The 25,719-nt window shown below is 43.3% G+C and overlaps 1 protein-coding gene across 7 annotated transcripts in view; it reads left to right on the top strand.

The window, feature by feature from the left end:
- LOC122815888 (ankyrin repeat domain-containing protein 26-like) overlaps positions 1-25,719 on the top strand; it is a 2,190,206-nt gene that overhangs the window by 1,521,871 nt on the left and 642,616 nt on the right. The window lies entirely within an intron of this gene.

Below are 25,719 nucleotides of genomic sequence, written 5' to 3'. Positions count from 1 at the left end.
CACTTGGGTTATCTGGCTATAGATAGCCCTCAGTCGACCAGAATACCAGAGACTTAGTATTTCTGCATCGGTTGCTGTTGCTCCAGGACTGATGTCAGGTCATCAGGGGTATAAAAACAGACACCCGATGCCATTACCCCAGTCTTTCTTGCCAAGGAGCCTGAAGCAGAAGCAGTTTGCATGAGTGTCGGTCGGCCACTACCTGAGTTTTCATTTCTGAATTGAATCATCCTGAAGTCTTCTAAAGCTAAGTACCCCGTTGGGGATCCTTTTTCCTTGCTCTAACCAATGTTAGAAAAAGTTAACAATTGTCTCACCTGTGGAAAGTAAATACCACACCGAGATTTCCATTCTTACTGCATCACCTGTTTAGGCCCAGACCACGACGTACCTCGCTGTTGGTTTTGTGCGTTGTTCAATGCCCGAACTATTCGTCATCGGGCCCTTATTTTCACTAAATACTTTCACTCTCGATCTCCGTATTCCGAAATGGCTTCAGTGAGCCATCCAACTACCGATCTTCCAAAAAAACATAAGGATAAAGACAGAGACAGACCGCACAGGTCCAAAACTGCCGACACTTCCATTAAGCTAGTCACCAGTTCGCTGGTACTCAGTGAGGCTCTTTCGCAGGCCACTACCAAGAACCGTTCTGAGTCCGGTATGCTGCGAGATTCTTCTTTGACTACAGAACCTGCGGATGTCTTTACCTTGGATGGGTCCGGAGCTGCTGTGCAGGCACCGGCTTCTGAGGAAGTTCTTTGCACTACCGATATTTGACACAAATTGATGACTTCTTTTACGTCTTCAGTTCTGTCTAAAAGTACGAGCTATGCCTAAAAAAACAACAACCCAAACTCAAGCACCTGCTTCCTTGCCACAACATCAAATGCTTAAAATGGCAGAAGACCTGATTATGCTGATTAGGGGAAGCCAGCCTTTTCCTGCTAAGAGAAAAAGAGACCTGTCCCCAGCAGCTTTAACAGACCAAGAGTCCGAAAACTCTGAGGTTTCGGAATATGAAGACATGCCTTTATCTGCTTATGAGGATTCAGATGCAGAGGAATCCATTCCCTCTGCTTTCCCTCAAGAGGATTGTTCTTTTGGTGAAACCCTACATACTTTAAGAGAGCATTTCCACTGGGAATGCCAAGACTATCCTCAGTCCAAAAAGGGACTCAGAGAATTTCTAGATTTGCCACAACATAGACCTTTAGCAATACCTCCAGTTCTGGATGATGTTTTTTATGGAATCCAGCCTAATTCCTGATACTTTACCCCCTGCTCCAAGAAAACCAGACAGTTACTACAGAGTCCCTGACTCTCACAAATTTCTTTTCAAAAGTCCTACTGCTGACCCAGAGGTCATTTCCCAGTGGCCTAAAGGTATAAAAGCAACTATAACTAAGAATCCTACCCCTTCGGCCAGGGATTCCCGAGCTTTAAACAGATGGGGTAAAAAAGTATACACCTCTGCAACTCTCGCCATTAGGGCATTAAATTGCCAGTTTCACATGCTGAAAAAACAGCAATATATTATGGAACTTATTAAGCAAAAATTAGCTACCTTTACAGACTGTGCAGAAAATAAAGAATTACAAGAGCTTATGCATTCTGTAAGCCAAGTCAGCAAGCATACTTTGCAATGTGGTTTTGATGCCCTAGAAGCATCTTGCAGGGCATCAGTCAGTGGTTCTGTACTGAGAAGGCATGCTTGGCTTAAGGAGCAGACCTTGCCAGACCATGTCAAATCACAATTACTAGACGCCCCTTTGAACAAGGACAATCTGTCACCAAAGCAGAAGAGATTCTAAAAAAGATGGAAAAAAAGGCTAAATCTATGCAGACAGTCAAAGATTTCTTGTAAGTGCAGCCTCCGAGATTCATTAGGCATTGCCCCTCGAAACATTGGTCCTTTCCAGCCCCCATAAGGCCATCTCAAACTAGACCCAGGGAAAACAGACCCCCCCAGAATTCGGTCTCAGGGTATACAGAGATCTAAGCAATGGAGTGCCTCCACTTGTAAAACAAGGAGTGTTAAGCCACCCCCTTATGGAAACAATTCACAATTACTTCTCTATTCCACTCCTCACCTCTGCCCAACTGCTTGTGCCCTTAGGAGAAAAACTTGCCCATCATACAAAAAACTAGACCTCCATCACCAAAGACCGATGGGTCCTCAACATTGTATCCCAGGGCTACAAATTTTACTTCCACTCACTGCCAACCCCAAAAGGGTTCCCAGACCTTCCAAGCCAGTGGGCAGAGGCACAAAACCAAGTTCAGTTCCTGCTCTCCATAAGGGCAATTCAACCTGTTCCAACATAACAGGTCAAGGGTTCTATTCCAGACCTTTCCTGGTACCCATAAAAGAGGGCATTTGGCGCCCAATCCTAGATATTTCCACTCTAAACACCTTCCTGGTGGTACCAAAATTCAAAATGCTCACCCTTCAGCAGCTTCTTCCTATGCTGTCCAAAGATGCCTGGTTAGTCACCCTACACCTAAAAGAAGCCTATCTGCACAGCACATCCCTATCAGGGACTCATACAGGAAATAACTACATTTCAGGGCAGGATCTATGCATTATCAGTTCTCTGCACTTCCCTTTGGCTTATCCACTGCTCCCAGAGTATTCACAAAATGCTTGGCTCCAGCCATTGCTTATTGCAGACAGAGAAAAATTCTAATTTACCCATACTTGGATGATTGCCTGATTCAGGCAGACAGTCAGGAAGAGCTGTTGCAGCACCTGACATTTGTAAAGAACCTTCTAACCTCCCTGGAGTACACTATCAACGAAAATAAATCAAAACTAGTCAAAAGATTGTATTCCTGGGAGCAAGCTTGGACACACCATCCAAGATGGCATTCCTTACTCCAGAAAAGCAAGCCTATCTGACAAGCTACTTTGCTCAAATGTCCACCAGAACCCAGCTATCCGCAAGGAAAATCCTGCAGGCCCGAGGGTTCATGGCCTCTTGCATCCTACTAATTCCATATGCCTGACTGCATATAAGGAAACTTCAATGGTACTTAAAAAGTCTGTGGTGCCAACAGTCTCAGGACCTGGAAACCATCATACCTATCATACCTTGTCTAAGGACAGAGTTTCTTTGGCGGGCAGCAGCATGCAACCACAACAAGGGACTTCCCTTTACTCAACCCCATGCCACCCAGACCCTAACCACAGATGTATCAGACTATGCCTGAGGGGCACACCTGGATGACAAGTGCATTCAGGGCCAATGGAGCCCAAGTCAAACTCATCTGCACATCAACCAAAAAGAGATGCTAGCTGTTCAGCATGCTCTGACAGCTTTCACGTTCCTACTCTCACCAGGACCCCGGCTAATAAAAACAGACAACACCACAGTTATGTGGTACATCAACAAGCGGAGGGAACCCACTCTTACCCACTCTGCAGGCTAGCCATGGCTCTGTGGAACATGGGCTTGGACTTGCAGATTCATCTGCAAGCTCAATTCCTGCCTGGCAAACAAAACTCCCTGGCAGAAGATTTAAGCAGAAATCTCCTAGACCCACATGAGTGGCAATTAGACCCCAGCACCTTCAGTATTCTAATCCAGACATGGAGGGCCCAAGAGGTGCACCTCTTTGCCTCCCCTGCAATCACCAGCTCAGCAAATTCTGCACCAGGACACCTCACAGTAGGGCCTGGAAAGTGGATGCCCTATCCTTCCAGTGGGAAAACCTTTCAATCTATGCAGTCCCCCCTCTGCCTCTTCTCTCAAGAATATTACTAAAGATAAAACAGGACAGACCAAGGATGCCAGCACTGGTACCCACTACCGCGCAGCCTGTCACCAGTGCCACCCTGGCACCTACCCCAAATCCCAACCCTCCTCACTCAGCAGGGGGGACAGATCCTGCATCCACAACTGCAAACCATGAACCTTGCAGCCTGGCTTATTCCTTAAATTCTCCCCCAGTGACCAGCCTAAGCAAGCAGGTGCTGGACGTCATTCTTGTTGCCAGAAGACCCAGTACAAGGAAATCCTATGCTGATAAGTGGAAAAGGTATTGTTTCTGGACTCAAAGGAGAAGACACAGCACTGCCCTCCTTACCTCTAATTCTGGATTACCTAGCAGACCTACTCCACAGAGGTCTATCCTTCTCCAACATTAAGATCCATGCCTATGCCATTTCAGCTCATTACAACACTGAGCCACCTCTCTTCTCTTGCCCTCTTATATAACAGTTCCTGAGAGGGGCAAACAACTTAAGGCCACTAAGGAGAGCCCCCACCCCTGCTTGGAACCTTAACTTTGTACTGGAAAAGCTCATGCTACCTCCTTTTGATCCTGCAGCGTTAACAGAGTTAAAATTCCTCTCTTGGAAAACAGCCTTGCTTCTGGCCATCACTTCAGCTAGAAGAATGTCTGAGCTACAAGCACTGATGGCTGTGGAACCCTTCATTATTTTCCATGCTGACAGAGTATCCCTCAAGACTAACCCTTCCTTTATACCTGAAGTGGTGTGTAGTGTGGCTCTCAACCAATGTATCCATTTGCCAACCTTCTTCCTTAATCCTCAAATTAAAGGGGAAATGATCTTGCACTCCTTGAACATGCACAGACAGCTCAGATTCTACCTTGATAAGACTAAGCCCTTCAGGAAATCTGACCAGTTACTAGTCAGCTTTGCACCAGGGGCAGAGGGCAAGGCCATTTCAAAACAAACAATTTCCAAATGGATAGCACACTGCATCCATTTCTTCTACAAGCACCATGGGAAACTAACTCTCAGGGGGTCAGAAAACATTCCACTAGGGCAACTTCTACCTCTATAGCATTCCTCAGCGGAGTCCCTACCAGTGACATCCTGGAAGCTGCTACCTGGAGTTCTGTACACACCTTCACCAAGCATTACCACCTGCCTATCTTTTCTAAATCCAGGGTGGGTTTTGCAACAGCAGTCCTGCAGGGCATACTAGCCAGCCCCAACTCTTCTTGACTGCCTCCACCCTTTCTTCTGCTTTGGGAATCAACCCAAGTGTGATAACTGCAGCAGTGAAACACAAAGAACATAGTACAGATGTGTACACTTACCATAACTGTAGATGTTTGAATGTATTCACTGTTGCAGTCCTGGTTTCCCTCCCCTCCAGCCCCCTTGTCTCTCTCTTTCTCTGTCTCTACATCTGGATAAGTTGTTGACCACAGCTGTTAGCTGAGATATATAAGTATCCTGTTTTTTTTCGATTATGTATTCAGATTATTGTTTTTAACAATTAATATATAGCACTTTTATTGTCTGCTTTTTAGTCTTCGAGTGTATTTTATTGCTATTAACTAATCTGCACAAGTAACTGATTTGTCTGCAGTTAAAAGCATTCTGTATCTTTACAAATCTTTATCTGTTTGTGCTTTCTGTAGTGCTACTGTCTGTAGGCTATTGTCCTCACCCTCCCTCCCAGTTGGTGTCTTGCTCTTATACTTGGTGGCTTTGCAGTTGCCCGCCCCTACTGTAAATCTGATCTGTGACGCCTACTGTAAATCTGATCTGTGACACGCCCCTACTGTAAATCTGATCTGTGACACTCCTCCCAGTCTAGTGTCATTAGCTCATTGCCTTAATATTGCTACAACTCAAGTGCTCTAGGTGGCACTGCATCTGAAGTGTTTGTGTGTTTTAGCTACTTTTCTGTATATATAGACTTCTCTGTTTCTTTAACTAAATAAGCTCTGCAAAGTTGTTTTATTGCATTCCTGCCTGTATTTCTGAGTTTTTTGCACTTTTAAAGTTTGTTTTTGCTTAGTTTAACTGGTAGGCTACACACTCAAGTGTGCTAGCCGAATTAAAGCATTTACTGTGTTTCTGTACCTAATTTCTGCTACTTTGTATAAAAAAAAAATCCTTTTTCCCACCTTTACTGAACTAGAATAGTCCAGTCTTCAGGTATTGCTGATCTCTGGGCTGTGTCATAGTTCCTGTGCTGCCCATATCCTTATTTGGATAGGAGGAAGCTTCTTTGTTCACCAGTGAGAGTGGGGAGCTCTGAGCAGCCTATCTGTCCATTGAGGAGTGGTTCCAGCCCAGTGACCTGTTGCTTATTGGCTGTTTTGGGCCATTTCCCATCTCTTTCTAACCCCCTGCTTTAAAGCCAGCTTTAGCGCACTTTTGTGCTTGTAATTTAAAGTTTGTCCTGTTTGTTGCATTTACCTGCTGAGGCTACACACTCAAGTGCGCTAGCCTGTGTTACATATTTATTGCATTTTTCTGCTGTTTGTTGCAAAAAAGAAAAAAAAATTATCCTTGTTTCCCATCTTTCCTGACCTAGAGTAGTCCATATACAGACTTTGCTGTATTCTGGACTTTTGAAAAGTTCCTGTGTTGCCCATTTCCTTTCTTGGATAAAGGGAGGCTTCTTTGTTCACCAGTGGCAGTGGGGAGCTTGGAGCAGCCTATCTATCCCTGGAGGAGTGTTCCCAGCACAAGAATCTGGTAGTTCCTGTGTTGCCCATTTCCTTTCTTGGATAAAGGGAGGCTTTTTTGTTCACCAGTGGCAGTGGGGAGCTTGGAGCAGCCTATCTATCCCTGGAGGAGTGTTCCCAGCACAAGAATCTGTTAGTCTGTTTGTTGCAAAAAAGAAAAAAAAATATCCTTGTTTCCCATCTTTCCTGACCTAGAGTAGTCCAAATACAGGCTTAGCTGTATTCTGGATTTTTGGAAAGTTCCTGTGTTGCCCATTTCCTTTCTTGGATAAAGGGAGGCTTCTTTGTTCACTAGTGGCAGTGGGGAGCTTGGAGCAGCCTATCTATCCCTGGAGGAGTTTTCCCAGCACAAGAATCTGGTAGTCTATTGGCCGTTTTGGGCCAATTTTTAGCTCTTTCAAGCCCCCCTGTATAAAACCCACTTTGGCATGGTTTTTGCGCTTGTTACTACTCATCCAAGCTCCTTGTGGTCCTGCAGAGTGGTGCTAGCAGCAGAGAGGCTAAAAGAGCAACTGCTAACCTGATAAAAGTGTTTGTTTTCCTGCTACTACCTGGGCGACTGTCCGATCTAGCTAAACTGCAAGTATTTTTGCTTCCCAAACTGTTTTAAACTGTTTAAAGTTGTTTTTGCACCTGCACTTTTAAAGTTTGTCCTGTTTGTTGCTTTTACCTGTTGAGGCTACACACTCAAGTGCACTATTTTCCTGCTGTTTGTTGCAAAAAAAAAAAAAATTATCCTTGTTTCCCGTCTTTCCTGACCTAGAGTAGTCCAAATACAGGCTTTGCTGTATTCTGGACTTTTGGAAAGTTCCTGTGTTGCCCATTTCCTTTCTTGGATAAAGAGAGGCTTCTTTGTTCACCAGTGGCAGTGGGGAGCTTGGAGCAGCCTATCTATCCCTGGAGGAGTGTTCCCAGCACAAAAATCTGGTAGTCTATTGGCCGTTTTGGGCCAATTTCTAGCTCTTTCAAGTCCCCCTGTATAAAACCCACTTTAGCGCGGCTTTGTGCGATTTTGCGCATAGCACATCGGGCAGTGCCGCGTAATTGGGTTTAAACCATTCTCGGCTCCACAAAGTCTGCTCTTCACTTTTTCCCTTAGAACTGATCTAGTTTTCATTATAAACACCCTATTCCCACTCTAAAGCCTGGCACTTGCTCACTAAAGCAATTATATAAGTCAGCACTAAAAAATTAAAAGCACTACACCCTCACAAACTCCCCTTGAGTACTTTGTTCCCCATTGGCCCTTTTTTCAATTATGAAGGAATTCCCAATACTATTCTAGCATGTCCAAAGGTCAGTTGTCAATCTCCACTCCAGCTGGTGAATCTGGGAATCTTGAAGCAGTGTTACAACTGCCTCATGTACACAGACAACCCTCTCCTCCTCCCAACAAATTCCAACACATTTGGGAGATGCAACCATATAGCCAAACTGGAGGCTAAGCTCTCTCAACTCAGTACTGGCGTAACCAGTCAGGAGGAGAAGGAAACCACACTCACTACAATGCCAGTCTCACATAGACCTACCACGACAGCAAACCAATCACATAAACACACAAAAACATACTCGGAGGCTCTAAATAAAAATCTGCCTAAGCAGCAGAGACCTCCAAAGCAGACACCCAAGCAACTGCTACCCCATAACAAAACATGTGCAATACATAGCTCACAAAGCCAGTGTGCCGAACAGTCACAGCCCTTAAGGCTAAACAACACACCTGATACACTTGTAATAGGTGACTCTATCGTCAGGCACACTGACGTCCTGCTCACCAGGCTGAACAAGGAGAAGGTCACGGTGAGCTGCCTGTCGGGCGCTAGGATCCGCCACATAACACAAGCACTCAGGTCACTCCAAGGCAAGTGCAAATATGACTCAGTCATTGTCCATGCTGGTGTGAATGACCTGAGATGTACCTACCTGGACTACATGAAAAGAGACATAGAGGAGCTCTCTGAGCATGTAGCCCAGGCCGGTATGACCCTGACCTTGAGTAGCATCTTACCCTCACCAAGAATGATGCCACAATATGAAGACAAGATGATCAATTTCAACAATTGGCTTAAGTATTGGTGTCATTCAAAGGGGATCCAATGCCTGTCTGCCTGGGATGACATGCTCGACAAGCCACGATGCTTCACTAGGGACGGCTTGCACCTGTCACCCTGGGCTTTGGATATTGGCAAAGGCTCTTGCCACCCCATAGTGCCTTTTTAGGCAAGGCTCAAAAGACAACCCACCTCCATAGGTATCACAAGGGATAAGAAACTAAGAGTAATGCTACTCAATGCCAGAAGTCTAAACCTCAAGATGCACGCACTCGAAACTCTCCTTAGCATGGAGAACATCGATATCTGTGCAGTAACAGAAACCTGGTTCAAGGCTCCCAGAGCACCCCAGCACTACCAGGTTATACCTCATACCATTTTTCGCCCCAAAACTTGGACCGAACCACAAAAGGAGGAAGTATCAATATTAGTCAAAGATACCCACACCTCCAGGTTGGTGGCACAGCACGAAGCATCAGAGACTATCCATGTGCAACTAACAGTGGGTAAAACTGCCTTCCAGTTTATAGCCTGCTACAGACCACCCTCCCAAACCCAGGAACCCCACTCGGCCTTCCTGAGGACACTGGAAAATATGAAGGTCTCTCCAAACACCATTATATTGGGCAACTTCAACTACCCTAACATAGACTAGGAGCATTACTCTAGCTCCAACACCCTAGCCCAAAGGTTCCTAGAATTTATGAACTCAAATGCTATGGAACAACTTGTTGCCACTCCCACAAGAGGGGAAAACATACTGGACCTGATCATCACCAACATGGGGACTCTATGCTCCAGACCAGAAGTGTATCCCTCACTGGTAAGATCAGACCATAAACTAATCTCACTAGATATTCACATCCCGACCCCAGCCCCTGCCCAGAAAACCACAGTGAAAAACTTTTCTAAAGCAAATTTCACACTCCTCAAAACCGAGGTGGAATCCTTCAAAGCCCCCGGGCCTGTGGAAAATACGGCCCAGACCGCAGAATCCTTTATAAACGCATTCTATGAACACCTTCAGGAATGCATGGATCATGCAATCCCAAATAAAACCAAGACCCAATCCTCCAAAGTTAGGCGTCCTGTGTAGTGGACCCCAGCCATAAACAAACTTTACAATAGAAGGAGGAAGCTACTACATGATAGAGCAAAATCCCAAAAAGGGAAGGCATCACTGATAAGTATTAGCAAAAAACTACAGGCACTCATAAACTCGTGTAAGGCCAGCTTCGAGAGAAAAATTGCACAGGACACTTAAGAATAATCACAAGGCTTTCTTTAGTTATGTTAGGAACCTGGGTGGGAATTCCCAGATATGCTCAGAATTAGTCCAAAATGACAAAAAAATACACCAAACCCACAGACATTGCCAACATCCTAGCTGACAGGTTCAGCGCAAACTTCTCCCCCCCTTTCCCACCAAAAGGGCAAATATCTATCTCAGCAGAGTGCTGCCCCCCTGACATCTCAGATGCTCAGGTAAGAGCCGCCCAAAGCAAAAAAACACAGCATCAATGGGACCAGACGGTGTCCCGGGCTGCATCCTACATGAACTCCAAGAAGAACTAAACCCAAACATAAAACTACTGTTCAATCTCAGCCTTACTACAGGATATATACCCAAAGAGTGGTGTACAGCAACAGTGGTCCCTCTCCACAAAGGTGGTGCCTCAACGGATCCTGGAAACTATCGCCCCATAAGCTTGACTAGCTTGGTCTGCAAAGCTATGGAAAGGATCATCATGGACCTCATAAATAAAGATATTGGGGACCTACAGACACTGGATCCTATCCAGTTCGGCTTTGTTAAGGGCAGATCTTGCCTCTTAAACCTGGTCGATTTCTTTGAAACAGTCACCAAGGCCATTGACGAGGGAAGGTGGTCCACACAGCCTACCTGGACCTTGCAAAAGCCTTCGATACAATACCCCACTCGGGCATTATAGATAAGCTCACCAGCTTAAATATAAACCCCTATGTCACTAGATGGGTTGCAAACTGGCTCAAGGACAGAACCCACATGGTTAGAATTGCTGGAGCCATGTCAGACTCCAAACCAGTTACAAGTGGCGTCCCACAAGGCTCACTCCTGGGACCTCTCTTTTTCGGTATATATTTCTTGGAGGTACAGGCTAACACGGAAGGACTGTGGCTGACCAAGTTCGCAGATGACTGCAAACTGGGCGCCATAATAGACTCTCCAGCCGACATAAGCATCCTACAAAAGGGCCTCATAGAAACAGACAACTGGTGCCAGAGCCATGGCCTCAAGCTAAATGCCAAAAAGTGTATAGTCATCCCCTTTGGCAAAAACAAAGTGCCCACAAATTACCACATAAGTGGTAATCCATTAAGTACGGAAGAAGTAATTAGGGACCTGGGGACCCAAATTGATAGCAATCTCTCATTTGACAACCACGTGGCCAAAGTGGTTAGAAAAACATTTTATATAGCCCACCTAATCATGAAGGGATTCACATCTAGATCAGGGGAGGTCATCGTGCCTCTTTACTCATCCCTCATCAGGCCCATAATTGAGTACAATGCCCTTTTGGGATGTACCTTACCAGACACCTGCAGCAACTGGAAAGACCCCAAAAGTACCTCACCAAGAGGATCAAAGGACTCAAACAGATGCCATATGCTGCCCGGTTAAAGAAACTCCAGCTCTACTCAGTGGCATACCGCCTGCTCAGAGGCGATCTGTGCCTGATATAAAGCCATGTCCAACCCGGAATTAATGGACATGCTGCACCTCAGAAAATCCAAATCCCATCGAGCTACACGCTCGAGAGACTTGAACCTCAGCACTGAAATAAATAGGACATGCTGGAGGGACAGATTCATAACCCAGAGGCTCCCTTCACTCTGGAATAAAATCCCAGTCCAGGTTAGGCAGAGTCCCTCATTGACTCTCTTCAAGAGGAATCTTGATGAGTGGATGGGAGATAGTAGGTTTACCCCAGATATCACTTCTGTGTCACTGTTAGACAGAGGCACAGTATACTAACCTCGAAAAAGGGCATAGCAAAATTCATTTAAAATGGGTGGCGAAAGCCAAACACACTCTGGCTAGGCTTATAAATGCCCTAGGGTAGATAGCCTAGTATGAACCTATGAACCTATTACTCATCCCTTTCAGGGGTATTGGTATTGGTATTTACTTTTTACTGGTGGTGTTTTTCCCCATCATAACTTAGCTCCCTATTTAGGGTGCTTCTGACATTTGTGGCAAGAAAACCTGATGTAATGGTGTCGGCTGCCTGTTTTTATACCCATGATGTCAGTCCTGGAGCGACAGCATCCGATGCAGAATTACTAAGTCTCTGGTATCCGGGCCGACTGAGGGCTACCTACAGGCAGATAACCCAAGTGTGATGACTGCAACAGTGAATACACTCAAACATCTACATGGTAAGTGTACACAACTGTACTTTTCTCCTTTTCTTGTTCTGAGAGATTCCCCTATTTTGTAATACTTTAACATTTGTCAGTCCCTCTAAATAAATCTTGTTACTTCTTAACCATATCTCCCTTTCCTTTATTTCCACCATAGTTTACATTCCACTTTAATTTTATTCCACTCCCTAGCTATATTTTCAGAAAAAATTTGTATCTCACCTAAGAGCTGCTAAATTATTTCCAAAACCCATTCCTTAAATTCCTCTCTTTTCAACAGCTAGGCGAGAAAGCACCAGTTTTTGTTTTAGTTACTATTGGTGCATGATCTGAAATTAGTTATTGGGTGTGTTTCAAGACCTTCACTTAAATGCACATGCTCCTCTGAGGTATAAATTCTGTCTAGCCTAGCCCAGTTTTTGTGTTTTGGAGAATAATATATAAGTTCACTCTGAAATCCTAGTACTGAATTCATATTTTCCATACCAAGCATTTTCATAAATTTCTTCAAAAATCTATCCTCTTTTGATATATTTCCCCTTTTAGGCCCCATAGAGACATCTTCACTGTTGCAAACCAAATTCCAGTCCCCAACTATAATTAATATTCCTTGCTGAAAGCTGATTATTTCTCCCAGAATTTTCTTAAGCTCCATTATAGTATATATTTAGGTGAAACAGAAATGCATGCCAGTGCAGTCCTCCTTGCTTGCCAGTAGCCCCTTAGTGATATATATCCTCCATTATTGTCTTTTTTCCTCTTCTATCACTATTGGGGCTCCTCTTGCAATTAATATAAGTACTCCGCTTTTCTTTTTCCCCAGATATTCTACTGAAGAACCATTCTGAAAGCCTTTATTTATCAAATTCACATGTTCATTTCTTTCCAGGTGTGTCTTTTGTAGCATAACTATTTGCACTCTACATTTTGTAATGTGGTTCACTGCTCTTTCCTTTTTGTATTTATCTGTAAGACCATTTAGACTGAAGACATTACAGAAAGCATAATTTTCTTATATAGTTAGTTTTACCACCTTTTATGTGTAACTTCTTTTTTGTTAAATGTCTAGTCCCAACCTTTATGTTACATGCATATATTGCTTGGCCGGTTAATATTTTATACAGTTGTTTCTTGTCATAGCTATTTGAGCCTATGTCCCATCTTACAGAACTTTTTGCTTTATTGAAAGCTGTCAAAAATAAAAATTCAACCAAAGAGATAGCTGTTCAGCATGCTCTGACAGCTTTCACGTTCCTACTCTTACTGGCCATGCCACCAACACTGGTGCCCACTACCGTGCAGCCTGTTTACCATAACTGTAGATGTTTTGGTGTATTCACTGTTGCAGTCCTGGTTAGCCCCTTGTTTCTCTCTTTGTTAGCTGAGATATATAGAGTGTATTTTATTGCTATTAACTAATCTGGTCTGCAGTTAAAAGCATTCTGTATCTTTACAAATCTTTATCTGTTTGTGCTTTCTCTAGTGCTACTGCCTGTAGGCTATTGTCCTCACCCTCCCTCCCAGTTGGTGTCTGGCTCTTATACTTGGTGGCTTTACTGTAAATCTGATCTGTGACACTCCTCCCAGTCTAGTGTCATTAGCTCATTGCCTTAATATTGCTACAACTCAAGTGCTCTAGGCTGCACTGCATCTGAAGTGTTTGTGTGTTTTAGCTGCTTTTCTGTATATATAGACTTCTCTGTTTCTTTAACTAAATAAGCTCTGCAAAGTTGTTTTATTGCATTCCTGCCTGTATTTCTGAGTTTTTGCACTTTTAAAGTTTGTTTTTGCTTAGTTTAACTGCTAAGCTACACACTCAAGTGTGCGAATTAAAGCATTTACTGTGTTTCTGTACCTAATTTCTGCTACTTTGTATAAAAATCCTTTTCCCACCTTTACTGAACTAGAATAGTCCAGTCTTCAGGTATTGCTGATCTCTGGGCTGTGTCATAGTTCCTGTGCTGCCCATATCCTTATTTGGATAGGAGGAAGCTTCTTTGTTCACCAGTGAGAGTGGGGAGCTCTGAGCAGCCTATCTGTCCATTGAGGAGTGGTTCCAGCCCAGTGACCTGTAGCTTATTGGCTGTTTTGGGCCATTTCCCATCTCTTTCTAACCCCCTGCTTTAAAGCCAGCTTTAGCGCACTTTTGCGCTTGTAATTTAAAGTTTGTCCTGTTTGTTGCATTTACCTGCTGAGGCTACACACTCAAGTGCGCTAGCCTGTGTTACATATTTATTGCATTTTTCTGCTGTTTGTTGCAAAAAAGAAAAAAAAATATCCTTGTTTCCCATCTTTCCTGACCTAGAGTAGTCAAAATACAGACTTTGCTGTATTCTGGACTTTTGGAAAGTTCCTGTGTTGCCCATTTCCTTTCTCGGATAAAGGGAGGCTTCTATGTTCACCAGTGGCAGTGGGGAGCTTGGAGCAGCCTATCTACCCCTGGAGGAGTGTTCCCAGCACAAGAATCTGGTAGTTCCTGTGTTGCCCATTTCCTTTCTTGGATAAAGGGAGGCTTCTTTGTTCACCAGTGGCAGTGGGGAGCTTGGAGCAGCCTATCTATCCATGGAGGAGTGTTCCCAGCACAAGAATCTGGTAGTCTGTTTGTTGCAAAAAAGAAAAAAAATGTATCCTCGTTTCCCATCTTTCCTGACCTAGAGTAGTCCAAATACAGGCTTTGCTGTATTCTGGACTTTTGGAAAGTTCCTGTGTTGCCCATTTCCTTTCTTGGATAAAGGGAGGCTTCTTTGTTCACCAGTGGCAGTGGGGAGCTTGGAGCAGCCTATCTATCCCTGGAGGAGTGTTCGCAGCACAAGAATCTGGTAGTCTATTGGCCGTTTTGGGCCAATTTTTAGCTCTTTCAAGTCCCCCTGTATAAAACCCACTTTGGCACGGTTTTTGCGCGTGTTACTACCCAGCCAAGCTCCTTGTGGTCCTGCAGAGTGGTGCTAGCAGCAGAGAGGCTAAAAGAGCAACTGCTAACCTGATAAAAGTGTTTGTTTTCCTGCTACTACCTGGGCGACTGTCCGATCTAGCTAAACTGCAAGTATTTTTGCTTCCCGAACTGTTTTAAACTGTTTAAAGTTGTTTTTGCACCTGCACTTTTAAAGTTTGTCCTGTTTGTTGCTTTTACCTGTTGAGGCTACACACTCAAGTGCGCTATTTTCCTGCTGTTTGTTGCAAAAAAAAAAAAAAAAATATATCCTTGTTTCCCGTCTTTCCTGACCTAGAGTAGTCCAAATACAGGCTTTGCTGTATTCTGGACTTTTGGAAAGTTCCTGTGTTGCCCATTTCCTTTCTTGGATAAAGAGAGGCTTCTTTGTTCACCAGTGGCAGTGGGGAGCTTGGAGCAGCCTATCTATCCCTGGAGGAGTGTTCCCAGCACAAGAATCTGGTAGTCTATTGGCCGTTTTGGGCCAATTTCTAGCTCTTTCAAGTCCCCCTGTATAAAACCCACTTTAGCGCGGCTTTGTGTGATTTTGCGCATAGCACAGCATTGGGCAGCGCCGCGTAATTGGGTTTAAACCATTCTCGGCCCCACAAAGTCTGCTCTTCACTTTTTCCCTTAGAACTGATCTAGTTCTCATAATAAACACCCTATTCCCACTCTAAAGCCTGGCACTTGCTCACTAAAGCAATTATATAAGTCAGCACTAAAAAGTTAAAAGCACTACACCCTCACAAACTCCCCTTGAGTACTTTGTTCCCCATTGGCCCTTTTTTCAATTATAAAGGAATTCCCAATACTATTCTAGCATGTCCAAAGGTCAGTTGTCAATCTCCTCTCCGGTCCAGCTGGTGAATCTGGGAATCTTGAGGCAATGTTACAACTGCCTCATGTACACAGACAACCCTCTCCTCCTCCCAACAAATTCCAACACATTTGAGAGATGCAACCATATAGCCAAACTGGAGGCTAAGCTCTCTCAACTCAGTACTGGCGTAACCAGTCAGGAGGAGAAGGAAACCACACTCACTACAATTCCAGTCTCACATAGACCTACCACGGCAGCAAACCAATCACATAAACACACAAAAACATACTCGGAGGCTCTAAATAAAAATCTGCCTAAGCAGCAGAGACCTCCAAAGCAGACACCCAATCAACCGCTACCCCAAAACAAAACATGTGCAACACATAGCTCACAAAGCCAGTGTGCCGAACAGTCACAGCCCTTAAGGCTAAACAACACACCTGATACACTTGTAATAGGTGACTCTATCGTCAGGCACACTGACGTCCTGCTCACCAGGCTGAACAAGGAGAAGGTCACGGTGAGCTGCCTGTCCGGCGCTAGGATCCGGCACATAACACAAGCACTCAGGTCACTCCAAGGCAAGTACAAATATGACTCAGTCATTGTCCATGCTGGTGTGAATGACCTGAGATGTACCTCCCTGGACTACATGAAAAGAGACATAGAGGAGCTCTCTGAGCATGTAGCCCAGGCCGGTATGACCCTGACCTTGAGTAGCATCTTACCCTCACCAAGAATGATGCCACAATATGAAGACAAGATGATCAATTTCAACAATTGGCTTAAGTATTGGTGTCATTCAAAGGGGATCCAATGCCTGTCTGCCTGGGATGACATGCTCGACAAGCCACGATGCTTCACTAGGGACGCTTGCACCTGTCAGACCCTGGGCTTTCGGATATTGGCAAAGGCTCTTGCCACCCCATAGTGCCTTTTTTAGGCAAGGCTCAAAGACAACCCACCTCCATAGGTATCACAAGGGATAAGAAACTAAGAGTAATGCTACTCAATGCCAGAAGTCTAAACCTCAAGATGCACGCACTCGAAACTCTCCTTAGCATGGAGAACATCGATATCTGTGCAGTAACAGAAACCTGGTTCAAGGCTCGAGAGCACCCCAGCACTACCAGGTTATACCTCATACCATTTTTCGCCCCAAAACTTGGACCCGAACCACAAAGGAGGGTATCAATATTCAAAGATACCCACACCTCCAGGTTGGTGGCACAGCACGAAGCATCAGAGACTATCCATGTGCAACTAACAGTGGGTAAAACTGCCTTCCAGTTTATAGCCTGCTACAGACCACCCTCCCAAACCCAGGAACCCCACTCGGCCTTCCTGAGAACACTGGAAAATATGAAGGTCTCTCCAAACACCATTATATTGGGCAACTTCAACTACCCTAACATAGACTGGGAGCATTACTCTAGCTCCAACACCCTAGCCCAAAGGTTCCTAGAATTTATAAACTCAAATGCTATGGAACAACTTGCTGCCACTCCCACAAGAGGGGAAAACATACTGGACCTGATCATCACCAACATGGGGACTCTATGCTCCAGACCAGAAGTGTATCCCTCACTGGTAAGATCAGACCATAAACTAATCTCACTAGATATTCACATCCCGACCCCAGCCCCTGCCCAGAAAACCACAGTGAAAAACTTCTCTAAAGCAAATTTCACACTCCTCAAAGCCGAGGTGGAATCCTTCAAAGCCCCCAGGCCTGTGGAAAATACGGCCCAGACCGCAGAATCCTTTATAAATGCATTCTATGAACACCTTCAGGAATGCATGGATCATGCAATCCCAAATAAAACCAACACCCAATCCTCCAAAGTTAGGCGTCCTGTGTAGTAGACCCCAGCCATAAACAAACTATACAATAGAAGGTTGAAGCTACTACATGATTAAGCAAAATCCCAAAAAGGGAAGGCATCACTGATCAGTATTAGAAAAAAACTACGGGCACTCATAAAATTGTCTAAGGCCAGCTTCGAGAGATAAATTGCACAGGACACTAAGAATAATCACAAGGCTTTCTTTAGTTACGCTAGGAACCTGGGTGGGAATTCCCAGATATGCTCAGAATTAGTCCAAAATGACAAAAAAATACACCAAACCCACAGACATTGCCAACATCCTAGCTGACAGGTTCAGCGCAAACTTCTCCCCTTCCCACCAAAGGGCAAATATCTATCCCAGCAGAGTGCTGCCCCTGACATCTCAGATGCTCAGGTAAGAGCCGCCCTCTCCAAAGCAAAACACAGCATCAATGGGACCAGACGGTGTCCCGGGCTGCATCCTACATGAACTCCAAGAAGAACTAAACCCAAATATAAAACTACTGTTCAATCTCAACCTTACTACAGGATATGTACCCAAAGAGTGGCGTACAGCAACAGTGGTCCCTCTCCACAAAGGTGGTGCCTCAACGGATCCTGGAAACTATCGCCCCATAAGCTTGACTAGCTTGGTCTGCAAAGCTATGGAAAGGATCATCATGGACCTCATAAATAAAGATATTGGGGACCTACAGACACTGGATCCTACCCAGTTCGGCTTTGTTAAGGGCAGATCCTGCCTCTTAAACCTGGTCGATTTCTTTGAAACAGTCACCAAGGCCATTGACGAGGGGAAGGTGGTCCACACAGCCTACCTGGACCTTGCAAAAGCCTTCGATACAATACCCCACTCTGGCATTATAGATAAGCTCACCAGCTTAAATATAAACCCCTATGTCACTAGATGGGTTGCAAACTGGCTCAAGGACAGAACCCACATGGTTAGAATTGCTGGAGCCATGTCAGACTCCAAACCAGTTACAAGTGGCGTCCCACAAGGCTCACTCCTGGGACCTCTCTTTTTCGGTATATATTTCTTGGAGGTACAGGCTAACGCAGAAGGACTGTGGCTGACCAAGTTCGCAGATGACTGCAAACTGGGCGCCATAATAGACTCTCCAGCTGACACAGGCATCCTACAAAAGGGCCTCATAGAAACAGACAACTGTTTCCAGAGCCATGGCCTCAAGCTAAATGCCAAAAAGTGTATAGTCATCCCCTTTGGCAAAAACAAAGTGCCCACAAATTACCACATAGGTGGTAATCCATTAAGTACGGAAGAAGTAATTAGGGACCTGGGGACCCAAATTGATAGCAATCTGTCATTTGACAACCACGTGGCCAAAGTGGTTAGAAAAACATTTTATATAGCCCACCTAATCATGAAGGGATTCACATCTAGATCAGGGGAGGTCATCGTGCCTCTTTACTCATCCCTCATCAGGCCCATAATTGAGTACAGTGCCCCTTTTGGGATGTACCTTACCAGACACCTGCAGCAACTGGAAAGACCCCAAAAGTACCTCACCAAGAGGATCAAAGGACTCAAACAGATGCCATATGCTGCCCGGTTAAAGAAACTCCAGCTCTACTCAGTGGCATACCGCCTGCTCAGAGGCGATCTGTACCTGACGTATAAAGCCATGTCCAACCCGGAATTAATGGACATGCTGCACCTCAGAAAATCCAAATCCCATCGAGCTACACGCTCGCGAGACTTGAACCTCAGCACTGAAATAAATAGGACATGCTGGAGGGACAGATTCATAACCCAGAGGCTCCCTTTACTCTGGAATAAAATCCCAGTCCAGGTTAGGCAGAGTCCCTCATTGACTCTCTTCAAGAGGAATCTTGATGAGTGGATGGGAGATAGTAGGTTTACCCCGGGTATCACTTCTGTGTCACTGTTAGACAGAGGCACAGTATACTAACCTCGAAAAAGGGCATAGCAAAATTCATTTAAAATGGGTGGCGAAAGCCAAACACACTCTGGCTAGGCTTATAAATGCCCTAGGGTAGATAGCCTAGTATGAACCTATGAACCTATTACTCATCCCTTTCAGGGGTATACTGGTGGTGTTTTTCCCCATCATAACTTAGCTCCCTATTTGGGGGGCTTCTGACATTTGTGGCAAGAAAACCTGATGTAATGGTGTCGGCTGCCTGTTTTTATACCCGTGATGTCAGTCCTGGAGCGACAGCATCCGACGCAGAATTACTAAGTCTCTGGTATCCGGGCTGACTGAGGGCTACCTACAGCAGGGACGTCGGGAGGCATATGCACTGTACTGATTTCAGTACAACTTATTTAGAAGGGGGGTAGCTTTTTAAATTTTCACTTTTTTTTTTCGCGCTTTACTGCACGATGACGTCAGCTCATCAGGGCAGCCAGTCACAATGGAGCTCACCTCGCATGTATTTCCAGCCAGTTCAAATGCTTTTCGAGCGGGAGGATTCAAGCGTTATGTTGGTCGAGCGGGAGGATGTACACGTTATGTTGGTCGAGCGGGAGGATGTACATGTTATGTTGGTCTCACTTCAAGGACGTTATTTAGAAGGGTCTTGCAACCAAGGGTTGGTGAGTAATATGAAGAGAGAGTGTGTGTGTGTGTGTGTGTGTGTGTGTGTGTGTGTGTGTGTGTGTGTGTGTGTGTGTGTGTGTGTGTGTGTGTGTGTGTGTGTGTGTGTGTGTGTGTGTGTGTGTGTGAAAATTCCCCAGGTGGGATGTACTGGTGATTACTCATGGTGGTGTGGTAGGGAATACCTCAGGCTTGAACCCTGTACCTTGTATGCAGGTGTTAAAGACCTGAATTCCCTACCCACCACCATTTGTAAAAAAATTGCAGATTTTTGCTTCATATTTGATCTGATCTATTCCTCATATCTGTAGTGTTTAAATATTGCAATGCTTGAAATTTGATGGTGCAGTGGTAGCAACGTAGCATTGATGCCTCACAGCTGTAGGTTCTTGGGTTTGGTTCTTGGCTGGGGTGCCTTCTTTGTGGGGGTCTGTATCTTCTCCCTGTGTTTGTGTGGGTTTGCTTTTGTGTCCTCCCATGTTACAAAGACATGTCTGCATTATTTTTTCCTGGGCCTCTGCTGAGAATTGTTTTTTTTTTGTTCCAAGTCAGACTGTCCTGATTAACAAATTGACAGGCATTTAAATTTCAGACTTCAGGTTTCTGAATGTTTACTTCCTTACATATTTGATGGTGCAGTGGCAGTATTGTTGCCTCACAGCTATAGGTTTTCTGGTTTGATTCTTGGCTGGGGTGCCTTCTGTGTGGAGTCTGCATCTTATCCCTGTGTTTGTGACATAGTAAAACAACTTTTTATTCTAGCAATAAATATATAGTAACACAACCTTTTTATAGCAATTTTTTTAAGTTTATGACTATTTGAAATGTGTCCTTATTTTTGGGACTGTAATACCCTGTTATTGGCTTTGTCCAGGTTTTTTGTGCTAAGGTTGACAGCTATGGCAAGAACTGAATTCACTGAATATGTTTGAGGGCTGTATTCCTCATTACTGGGTTTGTCCAGGTGTTTTGTGCTAAGAGGTTGACAGCTATGGTGAGAACTGAATTCATTAAATGATAGCCATTTAAGTTTCAGTCTTCCTCTCTTTCACAAAGCAGGTGATTTGGCATAGTGGTATGTTGTTCTGACTATTTTGCACAGTGACCTTGGCAGTAAAATGTATGATGGTAACACAGCATTTTATTCTAGCAGCTTTCCAAGATTATACAAGCAATGTTTAATGTGTTCCTGTTTTTTGCCCTTTTGACCCACCCCAATAAGTTTGGCTTTTTCCAGACTTCTTGTGCTGTGAAGTTGAGATGTAGTTGAGTATTGTGTAGATTTTACAAGGAGCTGAGAGCTGCAGGAAGAGAAGTTTAGTGCTGATTATGCTAAGTCGGCTCACATTGCTAGTAGCACAAAATGTTGTGTACTTGCTTTTAATGCAGAAGGTTGCTGGTTCTACTCCCATAAGGGGTGAATGCTGCTGTACTGAAAGTTAAGACACTAACTATGAGCCTGTTATCAGTTTGCCATCCATTTCCTATTGCAATATTACTAGCTTATTAATGTAATTTAGGCAATTTATTCCTCAGAGGCATCAGACACTTTATTTTTCGGTGAAGTCATGAAATATAAAGGTGATTGCTAGCAACAACCTCTTCATTAGTTAGATTTATTTAACGTGGAATTATTTAGATGACTTTTTTTACTACTTCAGAGATTGTGCATATTATTTACTGATAATGGTGGACTGTAGAAGTTTGACTAGACTTTTATGATGGAAATGTTCTGAATTGGGCAGTTTTGTTTCATTGTTTACTGGAAAAATGTTCAAAGCAATAGGAAGGTGTATCAAAGAGCACATGCATGTTTCATATGCAAGGGGCCTATGATTTAAAAGCAGCCCAGAATTAATTTTTATCTGCCACGGTAAAATGTATTTTTCTTTGAATGTGGGTTTTAATGTTGTTTCAATGAATGTGAGTTTCAAGGGCAGAGAAGTTTTAATGCCAAGTTTGTTTAGCAGATGTCTTAGTGTTTGTGCTGTAAAATGCAAAATAAAACTTTCAAATGAAGTTCAAATCATCATAGAAGTAAATCAGTATGCACATTAGTGTTTATGGTAAATGGAGTGAAATAGCAAAGTAATGGATCATTGGAATGGCTGCAGGGGGAGGCTCCATTCGACCATGGTTTTGTGAGGGGGAAGGGCGGCAAACTTAGACAGCCCCAGCTGAACTATACCTCCCAACTGTCCAGATTTTCAAAGAATGAATAGATTTTTTGCTTCTTATTTTTGGTTTGTTCCTCAGTTTGTGGTTTTCTGGCAAATGATTTAGGAATTAAGCCACTAAATAATGACACTAGTTTCAGACTTTATAACCTTCAGAAAAATGCATGCTAAAATAAGACCTGTTCTATCAACTGTCCCAGTTTATACAATAGCAATTTTAGTACTGTTTATATGGTCCCCTCAATATATTTGGCCTTGTCCAGATTTATTGCATTAACAGGTTGAGAGGTACATGCAGATAAATTGCTTTATAGAATTAGGCATAGCCAAACCTCAACTGTCCCTGATTTTGGCTCAAAATGTTGCTCTTCCCCTAATGATCCCTCCACAAAATAGCAGTTTTGGAAGAAAACATAGAGGGTTTACTTTACTTTTATAAATAACTGTAATGATCAGAGTTATACATTACTTTTATTTCAGAAATGCATGTAGATTCTCTAATTTTGTCAGCTGCTCTAAGTTAACTGCTCATATTAAAATGGTGTCCCTCCTTTGACAGGTTCCCAGCTGTATTGTCTGGCAATTTTATATTTTTGCATCACATTTTTGGTCCGTTTTTCATAAAATTGCAGTTTTCTGGCAAATTAGTGGCAAATTGTTAAAGACTGAAGTTAGAAAATAATGCAGACATTTCAGTTTCAGATTTCATACCTTTCAGAAAATTCATACTGATGCAAGACCTACTACTATTCTATTATCTTTCTAAGTTTATAAGAGCAATATTTAAAAAAAATGTCCTTATTTTTGGGCCTTTGCCTCAGTTTTATTTATGAGTTTGTTGCTGTAAGAGGTTGAGAGGTTGTGTGTGTGTGTGTGTGGTAGGTAGCATACCTCTCAACTGTCCACATTTTGCAGAATGTCCAGATTTTTCCCCATATTTTTGTCTGTTCCTCATAAATTTTGTGATTTTCTAGAAAATCATTGAAGGCTGAAGTTGCTAAATAATGACAGACATTTGAGCTTCAGACTTCATGTCCTTTGGAAAAATTCATACTAGCACAAATCCTGTTATTCTAGCAACTTTCTAAGTTCACGAGAACATTATTTAATATCTGTCCCTGTTTATTTTAGGCTTTGTCCATATTTCTTGCACTAAGAGGTAGGTAGGGGTGTGTGTGTGAATGAAACATCCTAGTTAGTGGTAGCAGGTGGTTAGTAATTTACTCAAGCTCAAAACTTGTACCTTAGTTACAGAAAACAAAAGCATAAAGTCTCTACCCCAACTACCATGCTGCATTTTTCAAAGAACTGACATTTCAGGTTAATTTTCAATTCAAGGAACCGAGTTTGAGTGAATTTATATTATATTACTGAAGAGGCATTACAGCGAATGCCTCTTCATCGACACTAAAAGAGCGAACCGTGAATTACGAGAATGGCCATAGCTTGGCTGGGGAGGGGGGTAGCAGTTTGAGAGCTGTCAGTACAAATTTGAAAATCCTAGCTACACCCCTGACCTACAGGCAGATAACCCAAGTGTGATGACTGCAACAGTGAATACACTCAAACATCTACATGGTAAGTGTACACAACTGTACTTTTCTCCGTTTCTTGTTCTGAGAGATTCCCCTATTTTGTAATACTTTAACATTTGTCAGTCCCTCTAAATAAATCTTGTTACTTCTTAACCATATCTCCCTTTCCTTTATTTCCACCATAGTTTACATTCCACTTTAATTTTATCCCACTCCCTAGCTATATTTTCAGAAAAAATTTGTATCTTACCTAAGAGCTGCTAAATTATTTCCAAAACCCATTCCTTAAATTCCTCTCTTTTCAACAGATAGGCGAGAAAGCACCAGTTTTTGTTTTAGTTACTATTGGTGCATGATCTGAAATTAGTTATTGGGTGTGTTTCAAGACCTTCACTTAAATGCACATGCTCCTCTGAGGTATAAATTCTGTCTAGCCTAGCCCTGTTTTTGTATTTTGGAGAATAATATGTAAGTTCACTCTGAAATCCTAGTACTGAATTCATATTTTCCATACCAAGCATTTTCATAAATTTCTTCAAAAATCTATCCTCTTTTGATATATTTCCCCTTTTAGGCCCCATAGACACATCTTCACTGTTGCAAACCAAATTCCAGTCCCCAACTATAATTAATATTCCTTGCTGAAAGCTGATTATTTCTCCCAGAATTTTCTTAAGCTCCATTATAGCAGTTTTAGGTGAAACAGAAATGCATGCCAGTGCAGTCCTCCTTGCTTGCCAGTAGCCCGTTAGTGATATATATCCTCCATTATTGTCTTTTTTCCTCTTCTATCACTATTGGGGCTCCTCTTGCAATTAATATAAGTACTCCGCTTTTCTTTTTCCCCAGATATTCTACTGAAGAACCATTCTGAAAGCCTTTATTTATCAAATTCACATGTTCATTTCTTTCCAGGTGTGTCTTTTGTAGCATAACTATTTGCACTCTACATTTTGTAATGTGGTTCACTGCTCTTTCCTTTTTGTATTTATCTGTAAGACCATTCAGACCGAAGACATTACAGAAAGCATAATTTTCTTATATAGTTAGTTTTACCACCTTTTATGTGTAACTTCTTTTTTGTTAAATGTCTAGTCCCAACCTTTATGTTGCATGCATATATTGCTTGGCAGGTTAATATTTTATACAGTTGTTTCTTGTCATAGCTATTTGAGCCTATGTCCCATCTTACAGAACTTTTTGCTTTATTGAAAGCTGTCAAAAAATAAAAATAACCCCCCAATACCCCCCTAAAACCTATTAACTTAATAACACACAAAACTGTGTACTTCTTCAAATATTGATGTTTTTGCTAAATAAGAACAACAGAAGTTCATAGGTTCATAGGTTCATACTAGGCTATCTACCCTAGGGCATTTATAAGCCTAGCCAGAGTGTGTTTGGCTTTCGCCACCCATTTTAAATTAATTTTGCTATGCCCTTTTTCGAGGTTAGTATACTGTGCCTCTGTCTAACAGTGACACAGAAGTGATAGCCGGGGTAAACCTACGATCTCCCATCCACTCATCAAGATTCCTCTTGAAGAGAGTCAATGTGGGACTCTGCCTAACCTGGACTGGGATTTTATTCCAGAGTGAAGGGAGCCTCTGGGTTATGAATCTGTCCCTCCAGCATGTCCTATTTATTTCAGTGCTGAGGTTCAAGTCTCGAGCAGAGCTCGATGGGATTTGGATTTTCTGAGGTGCAGCATGTCCATTAATTCCGGGTTGGGCATGGCTTTATACATCAGGCACAGATTGCCTCTGAGCAGGCGGTATGCCACTGAGTAGAGCTGGAGTTTCTTTAACCGGGCAGCATATGGCATCAGTTTGAGCCCTTTGATCCTCTTGGTGAGGTACTTTTGGGGTCTTTCCAGTTGCTGCAGGTGTCTGGTAAGGTACATCCCAAAAG

The sequence above is a fragment of the Protopterus annectens genome, chromosome 11.part0 (assembly GCF_019279795.1).
Source record: "Protopterus annectens isolate FY-2018-M chromosome 11.part0, PAN1.0, whole genome shotgun sequence".
In the NCBI taxonomy this organism is placed as follows: Eukaryota; Metazoa; Chordata; order Ceratodontiformes; family Protopteridae; genus Protopterus; species Protopterus annectens.
This window is presented reverse-complemented; position numbering and strand designations above follow the sequence as displayed.